Raw genomic sequence first — 25504 nt, 5'->3', positions numbered from 1 at the left:
CCACCACTCCACCCTGGACTTGAACAGCCTCTATGACCAGGTCCACCTCTACAAGGCAGCAGTGCCCACCTTTGCCCGAACTCTAAAGGACATCGCTCTCAAACGTATCCCCAACACTTCACACAGGAGCAACAGATCAATAGACACCCCATCCAGACCAGCGAGACACCCTCCCAGATCTGCAGGACCCCCCCCTGGACCTACACATAGAGGACCCACGCCAAGAGGAATTACATCCAGACCACAGTACACCCAGACACATCCACACCCCCACCCCAACCAATCAACACCCCCCCACGTCAACCATGCCCACACCCCATTTAGGCCCACCCAGGTCAGACCTATGCCACTCCTGCCCACCCCATGCACCCCACCCCCGCAAAGAGGGCCTCAACATGGAAGCCACACATACGCCCAGGTAGTGAGCGGGCAAACAGTCCCAACCCCCACTCTCACACTCGCCGAAGCCAATGGCATGTACCAGATGCTCAGCAGGCTCTGCTCACACTTACTGGCCTGAGGCCAAACCACGACCAACAACATTGGACACTCTATGGAACAAAAAGCCTTCACTATATTATCATGGAATATCCAAGGCCTGAGGTCATCTGCCTTTGGCCTAAAGAGCAGAAACCCGGACTTCACCAAAGAAATCGGTAATACAGACATTGTCATCCTGCAAGAAACCTGGTATAGAGGAGACGGACCCACTGGTTGCCCTCTAGGTTACAGAGAGCTGGTAGTCCCATCCACCAAACTACCAGGTGTGAAACAGGGAAGGGACTCAGGGGGTATGCTAATTTGGTATAGAGCAGACCTAACTCACTCCATTAAATTAATCAAAACAGGCACATTTTACATTTGGCTAGAAATTCAAAAGGAAATTATCCTAACAGAGAAAAATGTCCTCCTGTGTGCTACCTATATCCCCCCACTAGAATCCCCATATTTTAATGAAGACAGCTTCTCCATCCTGGAGGGGGAAATCAATCATTTCCAGGCCCAGGGACATGTACTAGTCTGTGGCGACCTAAATGCCAGAACCGGACAAGAACCTGACACCCTAAGCACACAGGGGGACAAACACCTGCCTGGAGGTGACAGCATTCCCTCCCACATATGCCCCCCTAGGCACAACTATGACAACATAACCAACAAAAACGGGTCACAACTCCTGCAGCTCTGTCGCACGCTGGGTATGTACATAGTCAACGGTAGGCTTCGAGGGGACTCCTATGGTAGGTACACCTATAGCTCATCTCTTGGCAGTAGTACTGTAGACTACTTTATCACCGACCTCAACCCAGAGTCTCTCAGAGCGTTCACAGTCAGCCCACTGACACCCCTATCAGACCACAGCAAAATCACAGTCTACTTAAACAGAGCAATAATCAATCATGAGGCATCAAAGCCAAAGGAACTGAGTAACATTAAGAAATGCTATAGATGGAAGGAATGCAGTTTGGAAACCTACCAAAAAACAATTAGGCAACAACAAATTCAATCCCTTTTAGACAATTTCCTGGGTAAAACGTTCCGCTGTAATAGTGAAGGTGTAAACTTGGCAGTAGAAAATCTTAACAGTATATTTGACCTCTCAGCTTCCCTATCAAATCTAAAAATCTCAAATAGAAAACCGAAGAAAATTAACAATAATGACAAATGGTTTGATGAAGAATGCAAAAATCTAAGAAAGAAATTGAGAAACCTGTCCAACCAAAAACATAGAGACCCGGAAAACCTGAGTCTACGCCTTCACTATGGTGAATCACTAAAACAATACAGAAATACACTACGGAAAAAGAAGGAACAGCATGTCAGAAATCAGCTCAATGCAATTGAAGAATCCATAGACTCTAACCACTTCTGGGAAAATTGGAAAACACTAAACAAACAACAACAAGAAGAATTATCTATCCAAAATGGAGATGTATGGGTAAACCACTTCTCCAATCTTTTTGGCTCTATAACAAAGAATAAAGAGCAAAAACATATACATGATCAAATACAGATCTTAGAATCATCTATTAAAGACTACCAGAACCCACTGGATTATCCAATTACATTGAATGAGTTACAGGACAAAATAAAAACCCTCCAACCCAAAAAGGCCTGTGGTGTTGATGGTATCCTCAATGAAATGATCAAATATACAGACAACAAATTCCAATTGGCTATACTAAAACTCTTTAACATCATACTTAGCTCTGGCATCTTCCCCAATATTTGGAACCAAGGACTGATCACCCCAATCCACAAAAGTGGAGACAAATTTGACCCCAATAACTACCGTGGAATATGTGTCAACAGTAACCTTGGGAAAATCCTCTGCATTATTATTAACAGCAGACTCGTACATTTCCTCAATGAAAACAATGTACTGAGCAAATGTCAAATTGGCTTTTTACCAAATTACCGTACAACAGACCATGTATTCACCCTGCACACCCTAATTGACAACCAAACAAACCAAAACAAAGGCAAAGTCTTCTCATGCTTTGTTGATTTCAAAAAAGCCTTCGACTCAATCTGGCATGAGGGTCTGCTATACAAACTGATGGAAAGTGGTGTTGGGGGTAAAACATACGACATTATAAAATCCATGTACACAAACAACAAGTGTGCGGTTAAAATTGGCAAAAAACACACACATTTCTTCACACAGGGTCGTGGGGTTAGACAGGGATGCAGTTTAAGCCCCACCCTCTTCAACATATATATCAACGAATTGGCGCGGGCACTAGAAAAGTCTGCAGCACCCGGCCTCCCCCTGCTAGAATCCGAAGTCAAATGTCTGCTGTTTGCCGATGATCTGGTGCTTCTGTCACCAACCAAGGAGGGCCTACAGCAGCACCTAGATCTTATGCACAGATTCTGTCAGACCTGGGCCCTGACAGTAAATCTCAGTAAGACCAAAATAATGGTGTTCCAAAAAAGGTCCAGTCACCAGGACCACAAATACAAATTCAATCTAGACACTGTTGCCCTAGAGCACACAAAAAACTATACATACCTTGGCCTAAACATCAGCGCCACAGGTAACTTCCACAAAGCTGTGAACGATCTGAGAGACAAGGCAAGAAGGGCATTCTATGCCATCAAAAGAAACATAAATTTCAACATACCAATTAGGATTTGGCTAAAAATACTTGAATCAGTCATAGAGCCCATTGCCCTTTATGGTTGTGAGGTCTGGGGTCCGCTCACCAACCAAGACTTCACAAAATGGGACAAACACCAAATTGAGACTCTGCACGCAGAATTCTGCAAAAATATCCTCCGTGTACAACGTAGAACACCAAATAATGCATGCAGAGCAGAATTAGGCCGATACCCACTAATTATCAAAATCCAGAAAAGAGCCGTTAAATTCTACAACCACCTAAAAGGAAGTGATTCACAAACCTTCCATAACAAAGCCATCACCTACAGAGAGATGAACCTGGAGAAGAGTCCCCTAAGCAAGCTGGTCCTGGGGCTCTGTTCACAAACACACCCTACAGAGCCCCAGGACAACAGCACAATTAGACCCAACCAAATCATGAGAAAACAAAAAGATAATTACTTGACACATTGGAAAGAATTAACAAAAAAACAGAGCAAACTAGAATGCTATTTGGCCCTAAACAGAGAGTACACAGCGGCAGAATACCTGACCACTGTGACTGACCCAAAATTAAGGAAAGCTTTGACTATGTACAGACTCAGTGAGCATAGCCTTGCTATTGAGAAAGGCCGCCGTAGGCAGACATGGCTCTCAAGAGAAGACAGGCTATGTGCTCACTGCCCACAAAATGAGGTGGAAACTGAGCTGCACTTCCTAACCTCCTGCCCAATGTATGACCATATTAGAGAGACATATTTCCCTCAGATTACACAGATCCACAAAGAATTCGAAAACAAATCCAAATTTGAAAAACTCCCATATCTACTGGGTGAAATTCCACAGTGTGCCATCACAGCAGCAAGATTTGTGACCTGTTGCCACGAGAAAAGGGCAACCAGTGAAGAACACACACCATTGTAAATACAACCCATATTTATGCTTATTTATTTTATCTTGTGTCCTTTAACCATTTGTACATTGTTAAAACACTGTATATATATATATAATATGACATTTGTAATGTCTTTACTGTTTTGAAACCTCTGTATGTGTAATGTTTACTGTTAATTTTTGTTGTTTTTCACTTTATATTTTCACTTTGTATGTTGTCTACCTCACTTGCTTTGGCAATGTTAACACATGTTTCCCATGCCAATAAAGCCCTTGAATTGAATTGAATTGAGAGAGAGAGATAGGCTTCTGAGAGAGAGGGAGAGAAAGGGAGAGAGGGAGAGAGAGAAAGGGTGAGGCTTTTGAGAGAGAGAGAGAGAGAGAGAGAGAGAGAGAGAGAGAGAGAGAGAGAGAGAAATGCTTTTGTGAGAGAGAGAGAAGAGAGAGTCAGGGAGGGAGAGGGGGAGAGAGGCTTCTGAGAGAGGGGGGGAGATTGAGAGCGAGAGCGAGAGAGTGTGAGGCTTCTGAGAGAGGGGGAGAGAGAGAGAGAGAGAGAGAGAGAGAGAGAGAGGCTTTTGAGAGAGAGAGAAACCGAGGTCTTTTAACAGGGACAGAGGGACAAATCCTCCTGTGTCCCTGGAGTCTTAACAAGATCATAGAGCCCAATACTGACTAGGCTCAACATGGCTAAGCCTGTCCCAAGTGAGACTGGGTGGAGCAGGTGCAGAGAGCGCAGGAAGCTTGCTGTTGCAAGACAGTTGGTGAGCGGAATAGAGAGCACCGATGGGTCAGAGTGGTAGCTAAATAGATCATGAGAGAGATGTGATTCATCTCCGGGGCGGGCGATGCCATGACAGCGGTAGGGTGGAATAAACAGGCTGTTGAACGTTGCCAGGAGAAAGACAGCGCTACAGAGCTGTGTGCTCGGTGCTTGCATCATCACAGATACCATGACAGCCAAGACCATCAATAAGCCTGTCACGTGACAGAAGGTTGGAGGGGTCAGTGTAGACGAGATGAGGGTGGGAAGCTGGCCATTACACAGATTAATCAGGCGAGAACATGAGGGGTGGTTAGGTGGATGAGTGTTATCAGGCCACTCCGCAATCAACTCCTATAGGGCCTCCACATGTCCATAACCGCATAGCACCTGCACTCTGGTGAAAATGAACAGGCTAGCTCCGTAAACACATCAGGCCTTTAGCAGTGTAAGTGAGTGAGTGAGTGAGTGAGTGAGTGAGTGAGTGAGTGAGTGAGTGAGTGAGTGAGAAACGGGTGTTTGAAGAGGCAGAGTGTGAATGTGATAAAGAGAGTGAGTGAGATAGAGGAGGGGGATTGTTGTATCAGCATAACGTGTCCTGCCATGGGCCCTGTGCTCTGCTCTGTTCTGTTCTGTTTGCTGGGCCGTGGAATGATCAGAGCTGACGTGACCACCCAGATAGGGAGTCTGCAGCAAAGTAAAACTGTTCCTATAACCTTTCTCTCCCCAAAACTTGTACTGCTATACCCAGACAACAGATGATGTTCCTATAACCTTTTTCTCCCCAAAACCTGTACTGCTATACCCAGACAACAGATGATGTTCCTATAACCTTTCTCTCCCCAAAACCTGTACTGCTATACCCAGACAACAGATGATGTTCCTATAACCTTTATCTCCCCAAAACCTGTACTGCTATAGCCAGACAGCAGATGTTCCTATAACCTTTCTCTCCCCGAAACCTGTAGTGCTATACCCAGACAACAGATGTTCCTATAACCTTTCTCTCCCCAAAACCTGTACTGCTATACCCAGACAACAGATGATGTTCCTATAACCTTTATCTCCCCAAAACCTGTACTGCTATAGCCAGACAGCAGATGTTCCTATAACCTTTCTCTCCCCGAAACCTGTAGTGCTATACCCAGACAACAGATGTTCCTATAACCTTTCTCTCCCCAAAACCTGTACTGCTATACCCAGACAACAGATGATGTTCCTATAACCTTTATCTCCCCAAAACCTGTACTGCTATAGCCAGACAGCAGATGTTCCTATAACCTTTCTCCCCCCAAAACCTGTACTGCTATACCCAGACAGCAGATGTTCCTATCACCTTTCTCTCCCCAAAACCTGTACTGCTATACCCAGACAACAGAAGATGTTCCTTGAAATTATTCTGGATGAAACTGGGGGAAACAGGACAAAAATTGGGCATCTGTGTCTCAATCATGTACAGTTATAGTCATTGGCTAGTGTTTCCCTTGGAGCAATGTGAGGGGAGTCAAAGGTCACATGAGGACGACAATGCATTCTGCCCCACCCCCACTACACACCCGCTGCATATTGTGATGAAAGAGACTGAAATGCTGCTGCGCTATATCAAATGTCCTTTCAGAGAGAGAGAGGGAATGAAGGCACCGCAGCAGTGAGAGAAAGTCTACAGGCTGCTCTTTGGAAGCTCTTTCAAATGAGGACTGGATCATTGACTGGAAGCAAATCTACACGAAGGCAGAATCTGAGCAGTATTGAGCAGTATCTGAATGCACTGCAGCATGTGTGCGTGGGAGGCATTCCTCCTCGTGTGAGCAGGAGGGAAACCAGTATGATAAACAAATGGATGTGAGTGGGACAGCGCTACACACCATCAGGATGATAATACTGAGCTCAGCCAGAGAGATTCAGTACAAATACAGTAGCACGACTGCATTCACAGTCCACTGAATGTCTGCTCAGACCTGGCCTTCAGGCACACAGATGTAATACATCCTGCTTATTCAACTGCTCCCTGTCATCAAGAGAGGCACATACACTCACACAGGAAGACAAATAAATCACTATTTGTACGGATTCCATTTCAGTGACTCAGCCCTCTGATTCAGAGGTGGCCTACGGTAGTTAGCATAGCCCTAGGGCTTGCTACAGGGCCAGGGTTTCTGGGTGGAGGGACACAACATCCAGCTCCCTCCCATGCCTTCCTCCCAGTCCAGCCCAGGATTGTATTCACTAGGCACCAAACAAAAGAAAACGTAACAAAGGGTGCTAGGATTTCCCCGGGGGACTAACTGGACAATATGTACCGCTTGTTCTCATTTTAAGTTGAACAAGTGCTTCAAAGTATTTTGCTACAATGTGTGCCATAATGAATACAACCCAACATTGCATTAGAGTGCAGCAGGAACAGCTGATGATGTCATTGCTCCAGCAGTCCAGAGACACTGACCGGTTACATGGGACAGGCTTAGCCATGTTGAGCTAGGTCAGTACTGGCCTCTGTGATCTTGTTAAGACTCCAGGGACACAGACAGATTTGTCCCTCTACCAAAATAACTCTCTCTCTCGTGGATAAAGCAGAATCAATCTATGTTCTCAGTGGGACGTGATACATTCCCCACCTTCACACCACACACTTCATTACTCCTGTCAAATCATCAACAGTCAATACACATTATCAACAAAGGGTGAACACAGCCCTGGTACTGAGAACAAACACAGCTATAGGAAGAGTACAATAGCCACAGGAAAGGTCTACATGCTACAAGTCATGCCAAGTAGACTAGCCATACAGCAAAGCCAAAACCTCGCTATAAGGTTATGTATCGAAATAAGCAGCTTTGAGACAAAGGAGATGATTGTGGACTACAGGAAAAGGAGGACCGAGCACGCCCCCATTCTTATCGACGGGGTTGCAGTGGAGCAGGTTGAGAGCTTCAAGTTCCTTGGTGTCCACATCACCAACAAACTAACTTGGTCCAAACACACCAAGACAGTCATGAAGAGGGTACGACAAAACCTATTCCCCCTCAGGAGACTGAAAAGATTTGGCATGGGTCCTCAGATCCTCAAAAGGTTCTACAGCTCCACCATCGAGAGCATGGTTGCATCACCGCCTGGTATGGCAACTGCTCGGCCTCCAACCGCAAGGCACTACAGAGGGTAGTGCGTACGGCCCAGCACATCACTGCGGCCAAGCTTCCATCCATCCAGGACCTCCATACCAGGCAGTGTCAGAGGAAGGCCCTAAAAAGACTCCAGCCACCCTAGTCATAGACTGTTCTCTCTGCTACAGCCACCCAGTCATAGATTGTTCTCTCTGCTACCGCACGGCAAGTGGTACCAGAGCGCCAAATCTAGGTCCAAGAAGCTTCTAAACAGCTTCTACCCCCAAGCCACAAGACTCCTGAACACCTAACCAAATGGCTACCCAGACTATTTTCATTGACCCCCTTTACACCGCTGCTACTCTCTGTTGTTATCATGTATGCATAGTCACTTTAAACCTCTACCTACAACTACATATTACCTCAACTTACCAGTGCCCCCACACATTGACTCTGTACCAGTACCCTCCTGTATATAGTCTCGTTATTGTTATTTTACTGCTGCTCTTTAACTACTTGTGTCACGGGTGTCGTTGGAAGTGGACCAAAGTGCTAGATTTCGACCGATTAATCGGAATGACCGATTAATTAGGGCCAATTTCAAGTTTTCATAACAATCGGAAATCTGTATTTTTGGGCGCCGATTTTTTTAATTTTTATACCTTTATTTAACTAGGCAAGTCAGTTAAGAACACATTCTTATTTTCAATGATGGCCTAGGAACCGTGGGTTAACTCAGGGGCAGAACAACAGATTTTCACCTTTTCAGCTCGGGGAACCAATCTTGCAACCTTACAGTTAACTAGTCCAACACAATAACGACCTGTCTCTCTCTCGTTGCACTCCACAAGGAGACTGCCTGTTACGCGAATGCAGTAAGCCAAGGTAAGTCGCTAGCTAGAATTAAACTTATCTTATAAAAAACAATCAATCATAATTTCTAGTTAACTACACATGGTTGATGATATTACTAGATATTATCTAGCGTGTCCTGCGTTGCAAATAATCTGACTGATCATACAAGCATACAAGTATCTGACTGAGCGGTGGTAGGCAGAAGCAGGCATGTAAACATTCATTCAAACAGCACTTTCGTGCATTTTGCCAGCAGCTCTTCGTTGTGCGTCAAGCATTGCGCTGTTTATGACTTCAAGCCTATCTCTGAGCCTTCTAGTAGTTGTTCCCCTTGCTCTGCAGGGGTAACGCTGCTTCGAAGGTGGCTGTTGTCGTTGTGTTCCTGGTTCGAGCCCAGGGAGGAGCGAGGAGAGAGACGGAAGCTATACTGTTACACTGGCAATACTAAAGTGCCTATAAGAACATCCAATAGTCAAAGGTATATGAAATACAAAATGCCCACCCCAAATCACAACTTGACCAAACCAAATAGAGACATAAAAAGGCTCTCTAAGGTCAGGGTGCGACAACTTGTTACTTTATTTCTTATTCTTTTTTTTAAAACTGCATTGTTGGTTCAGGGCTTGTAAGTAAGCATTTCACTGTTGTATTCGGTGCATGTGACAATTTGATTTGATTTGATTTTGACATGCAGATACTTTAACTTAAAATAACTCACAGTAAGAATATATTGGAGCTGTAACACAGATCAATGTCATATCTACAACATGAAGAGCTCAAAGTCAAGGTTACATTGAACACTGTTTAATTAATTGTCACATTCTGTTAAAGGTCCCCAAAGCACACACATTGCTGGGTCGCTCGTCTTTTCAGTTCTCTGCAAACTGGACAGTTTTATCTCATTTTCTTAATTCAAAGACTCAATTATGGACACTCTTACTGACAGTTGTGGCTGCTTTGCGTGATGTATTGTTGTCTACCTTCTTGCCCTTTGTGCTGTTGTTTGTACCCTGTTTTGTGCTGCTACCATGTTGTGCTACTGCCATGTTGTGCTGCTGCCATGTTGTGCTGCTACCATGCTGTGTTGTCATGTGTTGCTGCCATGCTATGTTGTTGTCTTAGGTCTCTCTTTATGTAGTGTTGTCTCTCTTGTCGTGATGTGTGTTTTGTCCTATATTTTTTATTTCATTTATTTGTATTTTTAATCCCAGCCCCCGTCCCCGCAGGAGGTCTTTTGCCTTCTGGTAGGCCGTCATTGTAAATAAGAATTTGTTCTTAGCTGACTTGCCAAGTTAAATAAAGTTTAAATAACATAAAATAAATAAATAGAGATATTGATAGAGCTTAATGCAAGGTTTGAATTGCAGTCGTTTTATCAAGTGCTTCAGCATTTCTATTTATGAATTGCCTGTGCACACACTGCATTTAACACATTTATCTCTGTCTTGAAAATCCTCACTGCACACACTGCATTAGCAATCATTTTGATTACAGAGCTTCAAGAAGAGAAAAAACGTTGATAAAAATTTTAAGCAGAGTTAAATGGTACAGCATGGTTTTCATCATGTTGCTGTAAACATACGTTTGCCAATAAAGCCCCTTTCTCAATTCAGAGAGAGAGAGAGAGAGAGAGAGAGAGAGAGAGAGAGAGAGAGAGTGAGAGTGAGAGTGAGAGTGTGTGTGTAGATCCCCAGGCTTTACACGACTGAAATATCACGGTAGGCAAAGATGTTTGCTTTATTCAAGAAATAAAAGGCACTAATTGCAGGACACACACATACAGTATCAGTACACACACACTCAAGTACACACTCTCTGGCAGTATTTACTGTGCCTTTGAAGAACCGCTGAATGCCTGATGTGTTTACGTGGCTAACCGACAACAATGATATGCATTCCCCAAATACAGTACATCTAACAACTCTCTCTCTCTCTCACACACTCACACACACATCCCTCACACACACTGATTTAACAGTGTCCAGAGTGCTGCTGCAGTGGTTATGTAACCCACAAGCCTTCTGCCACAAGCCTCCTGGTGACAGTGAGTGTGGTAAAGAGAGAAAACCATGGGAGGAGGGGAGAGAATGATGGAGAGCAGAGGAGGAGAAAGAGATAGGGGGAGGAGGAAGACTGACATATTGTAAAGGGTGTTAAAGGGGAAGGGAAGAGCATGCACTGTACAGGCAGCAGCAATGGCTGTCAGCTCTACCACTTCCATCGGATGGGGAGAGCGATGGTGAATGTAGACAGGGCTCTCATGTCCCTCTACCCTGGTCCAGTTTTTCCAGACCCGAGGCACAGAGATGGAAGGAGCAGGGGGAGAAGGAAGGCGATACTGAATCTGAGAGCGGAGCTCTTCAAACACCAGCCTTTCTCTTCCTTCCCTCCATTTAGCTGCCTGACGCTCCCCAGAACACTGATTCTTCAAAGGCACGGTAAATACTGCCAGAGCGTGTGTGTGTGTGTGATCCCCTGGCCTAAATCCATCTTAATTCATCATTAATCTTAACCTGAATGCTGTAAAAAGAGGATAGAGACAGAATGTAGAAGTGTTTGTGGAAGAGCTCACATGATGGATGGTTCGCTGCTCTGAGGTGCAAATTGATGTTGTGACAAGCAAGCAGAGACATTAGATACCTTGATACTCTCACAATAATCCTATATACAGAATGTATGTTAATCTATCATTATCATAGGTGAAAATAAAACGGCAGCAGCACTAATGATGATTGACATTAATCTACATGCTATCTAACACCATGTCTACCTACTGGCATTCATTTACAGCTTAGTCCATGTAACACTTACACAACATCTTCATAACTGGCTTACTACAATGTTTATGTTGTCTCAGAGTGAGTTTAGCAGATGCATAGGTGCAGAGCAAATTGTACCATGTCTGGGTCTACTACGGGTTTGGTTGTATAACAAAACATACTCCAATCATAACCTCAAGGACATCAAGGCAGTATATTAGCAGCACTAACATGAAATGACAGACCATGCCTGACAGTTGAGATACAATAACAGGAGAACTGTCCAGTCCATAAGCATCTTGTGCTTCTATACGTAAACAGCTCTTATGGCCACAGGCAGATAAGTCACTATAAAGGTCTTGGTTGAAGAAGGTTCATCAGACTATGTAGTGTGTGCATTTTGACTCTAATGGACAATTTGACTACTATTTTCCTTCTTGCAGTTTTCTACACTGTTGGATTGCACATTTTCACGTGTGCTGAATCACAATATACACACACACACACACACACACACACACACACACACACACACACACACACACACACACACACACACACACACACACACACACACACACACACACACTCCCTATTTTCCACCAACACAGATCAGTACACATGAGTGTCTTGGAAAGTGGTTGCTCGAACTCTCCTTCTAAGCAGCTCCATCCCTCCCTCTCACTCCAGCCCAGACAGCTGTGGGTACCTGGACTAGAGCAGACCCACAGAACTGGGCTAACCAAACACAGCCTAAGGAAGTTGTCTTACAGACCACACGGAGTAAGTGATCAAACAAGGAACTTAGTAATTATTCCTGAATTATTGTTTGACGGTGTTTGTGCTATTTTAGGGGAGATGATGAAAGCGCTTGTGAATTCATAATTCTTGAACTGCAATCCATAGACGCTCCACTCAAACAAGAAGACCAGGTGAGACCAAATTCATAGTTCAAAGGTTAAAGACGAGAGGACACCAAGGCCTGGTCAGAGGAGGTCTAGGGTATGTGGACATAGGTAAGTATTTACTGTATGTCACAGGTTACATTGGATGGAACAGAATGGACAGGAAATAGAATGGCATGTTAATCTGAGTGTAGTGCCCTCTTACAGAAACCCCCCCAGTGAGCCCGAGCCTGTAACAGAATGACCACCTCATGACATATTAGTGATGTGCTGCTTTTAATTAGCCCAACGGGAGCGTTTACCTAGTTAAACATTTATGAACCAGACGGCCATTAGAACAATGCTTCAGAGACCAAACTACAGCCAACAAACATATGGTTCCTTTGAGAAGCCTGATGACCACTGCAGGTCTATTGCAACCCCAAGTATACAGACAATCCTACTAAATATATCCTACATATACTAAATCATACAAAGGCTTAGAGACAAAGAGGAAAAGGTTGAAGACTCACATTCTCCACTGGATGGGAAATCAGGTTTCCCTTGGAGAGAGCTGCTGTCCTCTACAGGAGGTCACCTACACAGAGAGACAGGTTCAGGGAGACCCTCTATTTTCTGCAGTCTTATTTGAATAAACCTGACCTGACCATAATTCAACATGAGAGAAGATAAAATGGCAGTGTGGCACCTTGACAAAAAAGCAGACCACCAGACACAGCACAAAGGATGGGTGGTAACACTATTTTTAAGAGTACATAAAACATGTATAAGGCCTTTATAAACAGTTTGCTCACCATTTATTAATATTTACTCCCACATGTGTAAATCTTAGTAAAGTAGTTATTCACTTATAAAGCTCTGGAAAAAAATTATGTGACCAGTGCAAAATTATCAGTTTCTCTGATTTTACTATTTATAGGTATGTGTTTGGGTAAAATGAAAATGTTTGTTTTATTCTTTAAACTAACAACATTTCTCCCAAATTCCAAATAAAGATATTGTCATTTAGAGCATTTATTTGCAGAAAGTGATGACTGGTCAAAATAACAAAAAATATGCAGTGCCATCAAACCTCGGATAATGCAAAGAAAATAAGTTCATATTCATTTTTAAACAACACAATACTAATGTTTTAACTTAGGAAGAGTTCAGAAATCAATTTGGTGGAATAACCATGATTTTCAATAACAGCTTTCATGCGTCCTGGCATGCTCTCCACCAGTCTTTCACATTGATGTTGGGTGACTTTATGCCACTCCTGGCGCACAAATTCAAGCAGCTCGGCTTTGTTTGATGGCTTGTGACCATCCATCTTCCTCTTGATCACATTCCAGAGGTTTTTAATGGGGTTCAGGTCTGGATATTGGGCTGGCCATGACAGGGTCTTGATCTGGTGGTCCTCCATCTACACCTTGATTATGATGGTGTTCACCTTGGGGTCATGATAGGGGCTGCACCAAATGATTGATGTATTTTAATAATTGATTATGCTTATGTTGTATTAATAGAAGGGGAAGGGCTATAAGACCCTCCCCCACTACATTTATAGGGTCCTGGACCACAGATTAGCAATATATTCATTATAAGTTTTAATACTGTTCCACAGTTCTTTTCTGGTCTCTGCCTCTTATAAGAAACGGTCTGAGAGATGTGTGAGCTATTGCAGTCAAAACAGGGTGTCTGTGAGAAAGAGCCTCAAGGCTAAAAGAGATACATAGACATAGAACCTTGCAGGGGAGTAAAGAGATAAGAGACAAGTCAGACACACCACTGTAAGCCACACAGGAATGGAAAATTACTCTCTCAGACCTTAGAAAACACTGGACTACTGTTCACTCCTGCAAGTTTGTATAACTGTATATGCATGGGCTTGGTCTCATGAGTAGAAGGTGTTGACGTAGGCAGATACATCACTAGGGGTTGACTGCACGCATATTAAAGCAACTTTGACCTTTTTTATTTTGCAGAACTTACTCTGAAACACGCGTGCTATGTTTCCATTGTCAACTTCTGTCTGCAATTATATGAACAAAGGTTTGATTGATTTACTTGAAGATATTGTTTGATTTCATCAATAAGCCAATGATTGACAAGGAACAAGGAACCTACCCCAACAATTGACCTGGCTGTGTGGCATGGAGCATTGTCCTGCTGGAAAAACATTGTCAGAGTAGAAGGAAGCAAGTTCTTTTCCTGGACAATCTTGTACGTGGCTTGATTCATGCGTCTATCACAAAGACAAATCTTCCCAATTCCAGCCTTGCATAAGCACACCCAGATCATCACCAATCCTACACCAAATTTCACAGTGGGTGCAAGACCTGGAGGCCTACAAGCCACAGTGTCTTATTTTTTATTTTTTTACATTATTCGAGGTCTGACAACACTGCATCTTTTTTGTTATTTTGACCAGTTGTCATTTTCTGCAAATAAATGCTCCAGATGACAATATTTCTATTTAGAATTTGGGAGAAATGTTGTCAGTAGTTTATAGAATAAAACACAAATGTTAATTTTACCAAAACACATACCTATAAATAGTAAAACCAGAGAAACTGATAATTTTGCAGTGGTCTCTTAATTTTTTCCAGAGCTGTATATACAGTACCAGTCAAAAGTTTGAACACACCTACTCATTCAAGTGTTGTTCTTTATTTTACAATTTTCTACATTGTAGAATAATAGTGAATACATAAAAAAGTGTTAGAAAATATATTTCGATTGGTTTATTTGAGATTCTTCAAAGTAACCACCTGTCATGACTCTCTCTCTCTTGATTGAGGATCATAGGTGCCAGATCAGCTTGGCACAGGGCTGACAGATAGCCAGACTCCCCCCTCCCACCAGAGATTTATCACTTAACAACCGGATTGTAAATACCTCTCCCTTCTGCTCTGCAGTATTGAGTTAAAAAATCATGTGTGTAGAGAGACTTTAACATCAAAAGACTGGACATTGGAACATTCGTTTTGGAATCCAAACATCTGGAATGGTTGGTGGGGATCCAAACAATAATCATGTCATGTAATTTGTTGTTTTGTAATGTCATTAAGGATGGTATAACAAGATAACTGTAACTCTGCAAGTGTGCAAGTCCTAGTTATCAGAATTCCATCTAAATGTTGTAAAACGTATATGATTAAATATGAAACTATTTGTGAAAAGATAGCAATGTGATTTTAGCCTTCTAAATGAGAAATTGTAATTCAAATAAAGTTTTATCTAGTCGGTAACCACGCCTACGTGAGCACAGACATTATTCTGGTGTGATGGAACACCCCCTTTGATCAGAGTGCTTAAAAAGGACTCGTAACAAAATGTACATTAGACCAGAGAAAGTGAGGACAATCCACACGTTGAAATGGTTGCAATCTCTAAAGACCAGACAGCGTGGAGCGGTGGCTACATGTCTGACAAATGGTTTAAAACTACAACACCAGAAAAAGGTAAGACCCTCTGAAACTCTCGACGAGTGAAGAAGATCTAACTACTTTTCATAGATGGACCGGGTGATTTCAACAGAGAAACGACAAAGACATGCAAGCGTAAATATGTGTTGCATTTCTAAATCCGAATGGGCGGTTGTTAGGGTGCTAAATATCATTTTTACGATGAGCGTATTTTCCACATGTATGTACAATAAGCCTCTGTCTCTCCCGGTCTTTCTTTTCCCAACCCTTTTATTGTGTAACAAGCCGTCATATCGGGTTAGTCCACTAGGGACTTTTCATTGCATTATATTAGTAATCAATAACCTATAACGTCTGTGTGTTTATGTATTTCTGTGTGACTGTTTAGTTAGTTAGTAAATAAATGATCAAGACAATTTGTGTATCGCTGAATCACCACTTTTAGGCTAGGGTTCGTGCAGATTTACGAGGTCAACGATGTTCAGAATGAGACTGACATGAGAAAATTATTAATTGATGGCTGGTATGATAACGATATATTCTGATATATTCTTGAGTTCGTTCGGGAAAAGGTAACTCATGAAACAAACTTTTCCCGTGGTGCACCAAGTTACTAATGAGTTAATTGTTACATGATTAAGTTAATCATAGTTAATTGATTTGATAAAATAACAGTCATCACATTAATGGTAGTCATGTCACGACACGACACACCCTTTGCCTTGATGAGAGCTTGGCATTCTCTCAACCAGCTTCATGAGGTAGTCACCTGGAATGCATTCCAATTAACAGGTATGCCTTGTTAAAAGTTAAATTCCATAATTTATTTCCTTCTTAATGTGTTTGAGCCAATCAGTTGTGTTGTCACAAGGTAGGGGTGGTATAAGGAAAATAGCCTTATTTGGTAAAAGACCAAGTCCATGTTATTGCAAGAACAGCTCAAATAAGCAAAGAGAAACGACAGTCCATCATTACTTTAAGACATGAAGGTCAGTCGATCCGGAAAATTTCAAGAACTTTGAAAGTTTCCTCAAAAGCACTCGCAAAAAACATCAAGCGCTATGATGAAACTGGCTCTCATGAGGACCGCCAAAGGAAAGGAAGACCCAGAGTTACCTCTGCTGCAGAGGATAAGTTCATTAGAGTTAACTGCACTTCAGATTTCAGCCCAAATAAATGCTTCACAGATTTCAAGGAAAAGACACATCTCAACATCAACTGTTCAGAGGAGACTGCGTGAATCAGGCCTTCCTTCATGGTCAAATTGCTGCAAAGAAACCACTACTAAAGGACACCAATAAGAAGAAGAGACTTGCTTGGGGCAAAAAAACATGAGCAATGGACATTGGACCGGTGGAAATCTATCCTTTGGTCTGAACAAGTCCAAGCTAAGAGAAAACATAGATCTATGTGATTGTTGAATGTGACAAACAGGCCATGTAGTCCACCATTTTGGGAATCCCACAGCCACGTGTATAACACATGCTGTCAGTCCAGTCCATTCATTGGTCTTCATTTGCAACACTCACTACCGAGTTCCAAACTACCTCTGGAAGCAACGTCAACACAATAACTCTTTGTCGGGAGTTTCTTGAAATGCTTCCAACTGTGCTTCCAACTTTGTGGCAACAGTTCTGGGAAGGTCCTTTCCTGTTTCAGCATGACAATGCCTGCATACACAAAGCAAGATACAGAAATGATTTGTCAAGATCGGTGTGGAAGGACTTGACTGGGCTACACAGAGCCCTGACCTCAACCCCATCGAACACCTTTGGGATGAATTGGAACGCCGACTGAGAGCCAGGCTTCATCGCCAAACATCAGTGCCTGACCTCCCTAATGATCTTGTGGCTGAATGGAAGCAATTCCCCGCTGCAATGTTCCAACATCTAGTGGAAAGCCTTCCCAGAAGAGTGGTGGCTGTTGTAGCAGCAAAGGGGGACCAACTCCATGATTTTGGAATGAGATGTTCAACAAGAAGGTGTCCACATACTTTTGTCATGTAGTATATATATATATATATATATATATATATATATATATATATATATATATATATAAGGAAATCAAGATCGTGGCAGCTTTACAAATAACTCATCCAAATGGCTTTGACTTCTCAAACACGACAGAAAGCAAACAGAATATGATGTCCCTTCACTTCATTAATTCAGCCACTTACTTAGATTAACTAGCAAATTACATTTAGGGGTTGTGTTAATGCAGAATTCCGCATTTTTCACACAGGAAAAAGTGTAAATGCAGATGTAAAATGCGTCTTAATGTAATTTCTGCTAGGCATCAGACATATTCATGCTTCATTTGCACTTCCCCACTCAGATGAGAATTCATGAATGGCCATTCTGTGCTCTGACTGATGTGTAGCCACTTTTCTCCAGTACTTTTCTCGAGTGTAGCTAGCCAACTTTTCTCTGGTAAAATGCTAGATTAACTTTAAAACATTAGAAAATGTAGCTGGCTACATTCTTTCTATGATAAACATTAGAAATATGATGGCCATGTATCGTTTTTGCAAAAAATACCTTGCTTTTTCATTGTAAGCTCATTTACTTGTGAGGCTGCCAACCAAATGGCATTGCACGTCTGTTGTCATCTGGTGAAAATTAAGCTATTTTCTGACGAATGTGTTGCACTAATGTATTTTCTGTGAAGGAAAACTGTGGTTGCACTTCCCTGATCACTCTTTTGAAGCAAAAAAACACTTTTGACTTTCAATTAAAAACACCATCCCTGTCAATACACAGCTGGATACACCTGCTCCCGCTTTCTCCCGTTGTGCTATTTACAAACAAACACATGACTGGCTCAACTATTCTGGGGAACTACGGTAAACTTCATAATGTAACAGGTAAAATTAAGAACGCGGTCTGCTTTATCTCCTAATTTATTGCACAAGTTCACTGCAGGTATTTACTTAAAAAGTAGTTAAAAATATTAAAATGTATTGAAAAACTTCAAATAAATAGTTTCAATTGTATTGAAAAAAACATCCTGTGGCTATTTCCAAATACCCTGGTATACGGTATATACAGTATACCGCCCACGCCTAGTGCCCGCCTGCCTCTAGCGCAGCAGATGGGAGGCTAGGGCGACACAGTGTGTTTGCTAACTAGCTAGTTAGCATCACTGTACGCTAGCTCGCGAGTTAGCCAGCTAGCACACGGTGTCGCCCCAGCCTCCCGCCTGATGTGTACCAAAGACAACCGTGCCCAAAAGGCAGGGTCGAAGGACACCGTCTACCGGTTGTCCCTGCCTCCCGCTAGCACAGTAGACGAGAGGCTAGGGCGACACTGTACTAGCTAGGTAGATAGGACACTGTGCCGCAAATTAACTTAAACATTTACCAATAGAAGTATAAAGAGGGGTTTCTGCAGATGCAGGAATGCCCACATGCAGGAACGCCCCGAATTGCGAACCGCAATTGCACCCTTCTCAAATTGCGGCCTTCCCGACTGTAGGCAACCGGTAACTACCAAAATAAAGGAAACACTTGAGTAAATGAGGGATACAAACAAGATGTTATGGGGTGCATTTTCCTGGCATGGTTTAGGTCCACTTGTAGAATCTATGCCAAGGTGCATTGAAGCAGTTCTGGCAGCTTGTGGTGGCCAAACACCCTTTTAAGACACTATGTTGGTGTTTCCTTTATTTTGGCAGTTACCTGTATTTGCTTGTGGCGACATTATGCTTTCTGGTGTAATTTGAACATTGAAAGCAGGCTCCTGTAGTTGGATATTTAAAAAATACCCCCCCAAAAACGTATTTTTATTTTATGGGCCAACCAACCCAACACAACATTTCATGAACCTTAGGTGTTGCTGGGAGTTTGATAATACAGTTGCCAAAATGTAGCACTGACCATACTCAGTGGTTGTCTTCTACAGCAATTTTGTAAATCTGATATCAAATTCCAAATGACACATCTCAAAAATACAATGTCTTCTTTCATGTTTCGCAAAGCTCCATCTGTTAATCCTCAGTTATATTTCAGCATGTATTAAAAAAACAGATGAACACTGAAGAGGAGGAGGATTAAAAACTACCTAGAGTGCCCTATTCCATTATGGTTAGCTTCCTCTGTTGTGATCAAGCTTGCCATCTCCTTCCACTGCCGTCCCTCTGACAGACCATTCACTGGCGGCAGAATTAGAGTGCATTCTATTACTCTCTGTATGATAACCACAGTGATGTGAGAGAGCTGTTGGTTGCATGACCGCAAATCATAATGCAATACTAATAACAAACTCTTAGGCTGTAAGCAGCAGCAGCTTCCACAACCACTCTCAGAAGCAAAGACAAGTGAAGCATGTTATTAGACCTTCAAAAAACCCACAAATGTGTTTGTGATTAAAACCCACACATACACAGGCTACTGTGGATAACACTGTGAGCCAGGGAAAACAGGCAAAGGTTAGTAGGGCCTATATTATATGTAGATATTATAATTCTAACTAATGGCCCACCACACACTTCTCTGATCTCAGTTATGTCATTGCACCAAAACAAATCCATTGCAACAGGTTCTCGAAAACAAAGTGCTGTGTGAATATTTAAGATACTCTTTAAAGAGGTAGGGTTTCAGAGGTCTGTCCTAGCACCAGGGGGAAGCTTGTTCCACCACTGGGGTGCCAGGACAGAGAAGAGCGTTTACTGGGCTGAGTGGGAGCTGAATCCCTGGAGGGGTGGGAGGGCCATGAGAGAAAGATGGTGTCAGAACGGAGTGCTTGGGTTTGAGTGCGGAGTTTGAGCAGATCCTGACCCACGGACATGACACTGAGAAATTGAACTAATCCAAGATCAGTGACAGAATGACATTGTGCGGGAGAACAAATAAATGGGTGAAGGCAGGAAACAGTTTGTGTTAAGAGACTTGGATGCACAGCACGCCCTCTTTGAATGTTGGCGCCAGCTTTAGAATAGCTTTTCCTCAAAGAGATTATGTGGGCACTTGTAGTGCGTGTTTTAGCACTGCAAGGGCCTCCTCCTTTGCGCTCCCGAGTGGCACAGCGGTCTAAGGCACTGCATCTCAGTGCTAGAGGTGTCACTACAGACCCTGGTTTGATTCCAGTCTGTATCACAACCGGCCATGATTGGGAGTCCCATTGGGCGGCGCACAATTGGCACAGGGTCTTCCGGGTTTGGGTTTGGCCGGGGTAGGCCGTCATTGAAAATAAGAATTTGTTCTTAACTGACTTGCCCAGTTAAATAAATTAAATAAAAAGCCAGAGAAGAAAAATAGTCAGTAAAGATCTATTTATTTTTTCTTCACATACACCAGATAGGTGCAGTGAAATGTGTTGTTTTACAGGTTCAGCCATAGTAATACAGCGCCCTGGAGCAAATTAAGGTGAAGTGTCATGCTCAAGAGCACAGAGATTTTTCACCTTGTTATCTTGGGTATTTGAACCAGCAACCGGCCCATCGCTATAATCGCTAGACTACCTTAATAAAGAGAAGTGTAATCCAAGTATAAACTCAGTTTGTGTCAACAAGAAAGATTGTTTTTAGTCATCTGATATTGAACAGTTCCTGTTGACTCAACTACAAGGTAGGAAAGTGCATGGAGTCCGCTAATAAAAAGCAAACCCTTACAGCTCCTTACGCCGCACTACAATTGGATTATGCCCCTTACTGCATCGTCTCCATCCTCTCCCTCCTCTGCAGCCAAATCACTCAGTGGCACCTTTGCTGACAGACGTGCAGAGGGTGTGGTTCAACCCACTGACGGCAGAGCTCAACATAGCACCATGGACAGCTCCACCCAAGTGACGGAGGACAGAACAAACGGCCGTATAGTCTACCTTCCCTTCCTTTGCATCAATAAACTATGCTGAGGCAGTTGATCCCCTCGTAGACCTTGTTGACACCCTGATGAGGGAGGCATGAACAACCCATTTCTCTGAAGGGCCTGACATCCCCTTATTTATTGCCCAGTTCTCAGTTGTAGGCTACCTCCTACAAGATCTTGCGTGTGAATAAGGATTTAACATCACACCCCACGGTTGTTTCATCAGCCATAACTAGTGATGCAGAAGAATCACTAATGATATAAACATCCCCAAACTGCATAAATGTTTAAACATGTGCATTCTACCGGTCTATCTTGTGTTTTAACTGCACTTAGACAGACACTACATGACCAAAAGTATGTGGACACCTGCTCGTTGAACATCAATCATGGGCATTGTTAGCAACTGAGGTTATTCTTCAATAACACAGACCGCAAAGGGGGAGAAAATAGATTTATTTGAGCAGGACAAATCATAGGTGCTATGCTGAAAAGTAGACGTTCAGTCTTCCCTGTCCTTCAGTTTTTCTCCACAGAACAAAGGACAGGATGCCACTTATAACCCCCCACCCTAGTCTGGGGTTGACCAATCAGAAGTCCTTGCAGGACAACTTGGCCAATGGCCCAAAAAAAAGTATCCCACTCCAGACTCAATGTACAGACCAATGAAAACGTGGCCCACGTAGCACATGTAGCTCTGAGTTCATGACTGACATCCCACAGATCCTAACTGAAAACTAACTCCTAGTCCTCTCGTCCTCTGAGTTGTGTATTTATCTTCAAAATATTCTTATAGCATTAATATGGAGTTGCTAGAACAGCCTCCACTCTTCTGGGAAGGCTTTCCACTAGATGTTAGAACATTGCTGCGGGGACTTGCTTCCATTCAGCCACAAGCGCATTAGTGAGGTTGGGCGATTAGGCCCGGTTCGCAGTCGGCGTTCCGATTCATCCCAAAGGTGTTCGATGAGGTTGAGGTCAGGGCTCTGTGCAGGGCAGTCAAGTTCTTCCACACCGATCTCGATAAACCATTTCTGTATGGACCTCGCTTTGCTTTGGGGCATTGTCATGCTGAAATAGGAAAGAGCCTTCCCCAAACTGTTGCCACAAAGTTGGAAGCACAAAATCGTCTAGAATGTCATTGTATGCTGTAGCGATCAGATTTCCCTTCACTGGAACTAAGGCTCCTAGCCCGAACCATGAAAAACAGCCGCAGACCATTAATCCTCATCCACCAAACTTTACAGTTGGCACTATGTATTGGGGCAGGTAGTGTTCTCCTGGCATCCGCCAAACCCAGATTAGTCCGTTAGACTGCCAGATGGTGAAGCGTGATTCACCACTGCTCTAGCGTCCAATGGCAGAGAGCTTTACATCATTCCAGCTGACGCATGGTATTACGCATGGTGATCTTAGACTTGTGTGCGGCTGCTTGGCCATGGAAACCCATTTCATGAAGCTCCCGACAAACAGTTCTTGTGCTGATGTTGGTTCCAGCAGCAGTTTGGAACTCGGTAGTGAGTGTTGCAACCAAGGACAGACAATGTTTACGCGTTACTTGCTTCAGCACTCAGCGGTCCAGTTCTGTTAGCTTATGTGGCCTACCACTTCGTGGCTGAGCCGTTATTGCTCCTAGACATTTCCACTTCAGAATAACAGCATGACTTGTTGGAAGTCACTGAGCTCTTCAGTAAGGCCATTCTACTGCCAATGCTTGTCTATGGATATTGCATGGCTGTGTGCTCGAGTTTATACACCTGTCAGCAACGGGTGTGGCTGAAATAGCTGAATCCACTAATTTGAAGGGGGGGGCACATACTTTTGTATACATAGTGTATTTGCTTGAGACACTTGATAGGAAATACAATTCCATCAATGCCAATAATATTGTTGATTCGTGAGAGAGGAGCGGCAGAGATTCCACCAAGAAAAACAATAAGGCTTTCAAATACAGTAGCGATGGCTCCTCACTGTGATATGACAGGCTATTACATAACGTCAGACCGGAATGCCCTCATTAGTATTCCATACCCTAATCTGCCTCCTGATTTTCTGGCATTACATTGTACAAATGTTGCACATGGGAGACCTGATAGCCTACTAAACAATAAACATAGACTACTATTCGTCGTTGGTCGACTGCTTTATGGTATAGTATTCAGAAGCATCATTGCGAACTTGTTTATTCGTCCAGCCTACCTCCATGGTCTTGTTTATCTCACTGTTAGTGCTAGGAGGGAGCATAAATGGCAATCTAACAACCTTGACCACCAAAAAGGACGTGTGATGGTAGCATCTGCGGCCGATAGCCTGCAGTACTTTCTTCTAAATTAATTTCATTCGATCTATTCATACACAGGTTAAATTACATTGTTACAATTACCCATAAGAAAAGGCTTAGCCATAATGCTTCAATTTGACAAGGAAAACAGGAGCATATGCCTGTAAACGGCTAATTTATTATCATTGTGTGATCAAAGAGGAAAACATCTGCATGGGGGGAAACAATCTGTTGTAGAATATTATGTAATAAAAATATATAATTTACGTAGCCTAAAGCAATAAGACAATTGCCAAATACGACATAAAGCAAACCAACATTTCCAGATGACAAGTGAAAACATAAAACAGCGGTATTATACCCTTTACAACATACAAAACAACAACATACTAGGCTAGATCAAGGTCTTGACCATTTAATAACAATGCATTCGTATATGCGTTTCATAATTATGAAGAATATGTCGTTAAAAGATTTTTAAAAATAAAAAAAACACTGGATTGCAATCTGACGTTGGTCAGGTAAATTAATGTAAACGGTGGGAACCATGCGAGGAAGATTCCTTCATCCCTGTTTCCCTTTGCTAGTAGGCTACACAGCGTTATCTAACCATCTACACTATGGAACGTCCACAACGGACAAACTTGTACGGTTGACTTACCAGGGTGTTCGCGTGTTATCCAAATATTTCAGAATTTTTATCAGTTATTTTTGCAATGACAGAAGGCGACCCTTCTTTTGCAAGAGGCTCTGCATCTGCGAGATCACGATGCACGCAGCAAGGGGGAGCTGCAAAGCACCCGTGCACATTGGGGGATGGTCCAACGAAGTCATTTGCCTCATTAAATACTTCAATATTGTCCAACATCACGAGTACTGTCATGAAAATAATAGGGCGGATTGGAAACAGTTTGGTCGTTCTACAGTTACTTCGATATAGACACATTGTAGGCTATGGTGTGTTATGAATAGAGAGTGCTGCGAGGCTATGGCCCATGGGTGCAGTCAAGATTGTCGATATATTGATAATTGCAAATGTTTTGAATAGCCCTTAAATATGGCTTAAATGTCTCAACGGGCATAGCACAACTAGATGGAATTGTGATAGTTTTAAGTGTAGACATCCACTTTAGCTTTGAAATTAAATGACATTCTAAATGACTGTTTTTCTCTCAAAGAATTGACTAACGCCTCAATTACACCGATAGGGTATTGCGCAAAATAGTATGCATCATCAAATCAAATCAAAGTTTATTTGTCAAGTGCGCCGAATACAACAGGTGAACAACAGTGAAATGCTGTACGATCTACAAGCCCTTAACCAAAAGTGCAGTTAAGTTAAAAAAAATAGGTATTAGGTAAACAATAGATAAGTAAAGAAATACAAAAAAACAGTAAAAAAAACAGTAGGGAGGCTATATACAGGTGGTACCTGTACAGAGTGGTGCACCAGTTAGTCGGGCTATTTTAGGTAATATGTACATGTAGAATTATTTAAAGTGACTATGCATAGATGATAAACAGAGATTAGCAGCAGCGTAAAAGAGGGGTTGGGGGGGGACACAATGCATAGTCAGGGTAGCCATTTGATTAGCTGTTCAGGAGTCTTATGGCTTGGGGGTAAATGCTG

General features: G+C 42.8%; 1 protein-coding gene across 3 annotated transcripts in view; it reads right to left on the bottom strand.

Moving 5' to 3' along the window:
• The window catches only part of LOC139368612 (protein kinase C and casein kinase substrate in neurons protein 1-like), a 61544-nt gene extending 36895 nt beyond the window's left edge, over window positions 1–24649 (bottom strand). The window contains exons 1-2 of one of the 3 annotated variants that reach the window (XM_071107690.1): window positions 24536–24633; window positions 12890–12954 (exon numbers count right to left, since the gene is read on the bottom strand). The gene's annotated coding sequence lies outside the window, so the exon portion shown is untranslated. Of the gene's footprint in view, window positions 1–12889; window positions 12955–24535 lie in introns of all 3 variants that reach the window. The other 2 variants (XM_071107688.1, XM_071107692.1) reach the window with 2 other exon arrangements.
• Window positions 24650–25504: the final 855 nt, after the last annotated feature.

The sequence above is a fragment of the Oncorhynchus clarkii genome, chromosome 16, assembly GCF_045791955.1.
Source record: "Oncorhynchus clarkii lewisi isolate Uvic-CL-2024 chromosome 16, UVic_Ocla_1.0, whole genome shotgun sequence".
NCBI lineage: Eukaryota > Metazoa > Chordata > Actinopteri > Salmoniformes > Salmonidae > Oncorhynchus > Oncorhynchus clarkii.
This window is presented reverse-complemented; position numbering and strand designations above follow the sequence as displayed.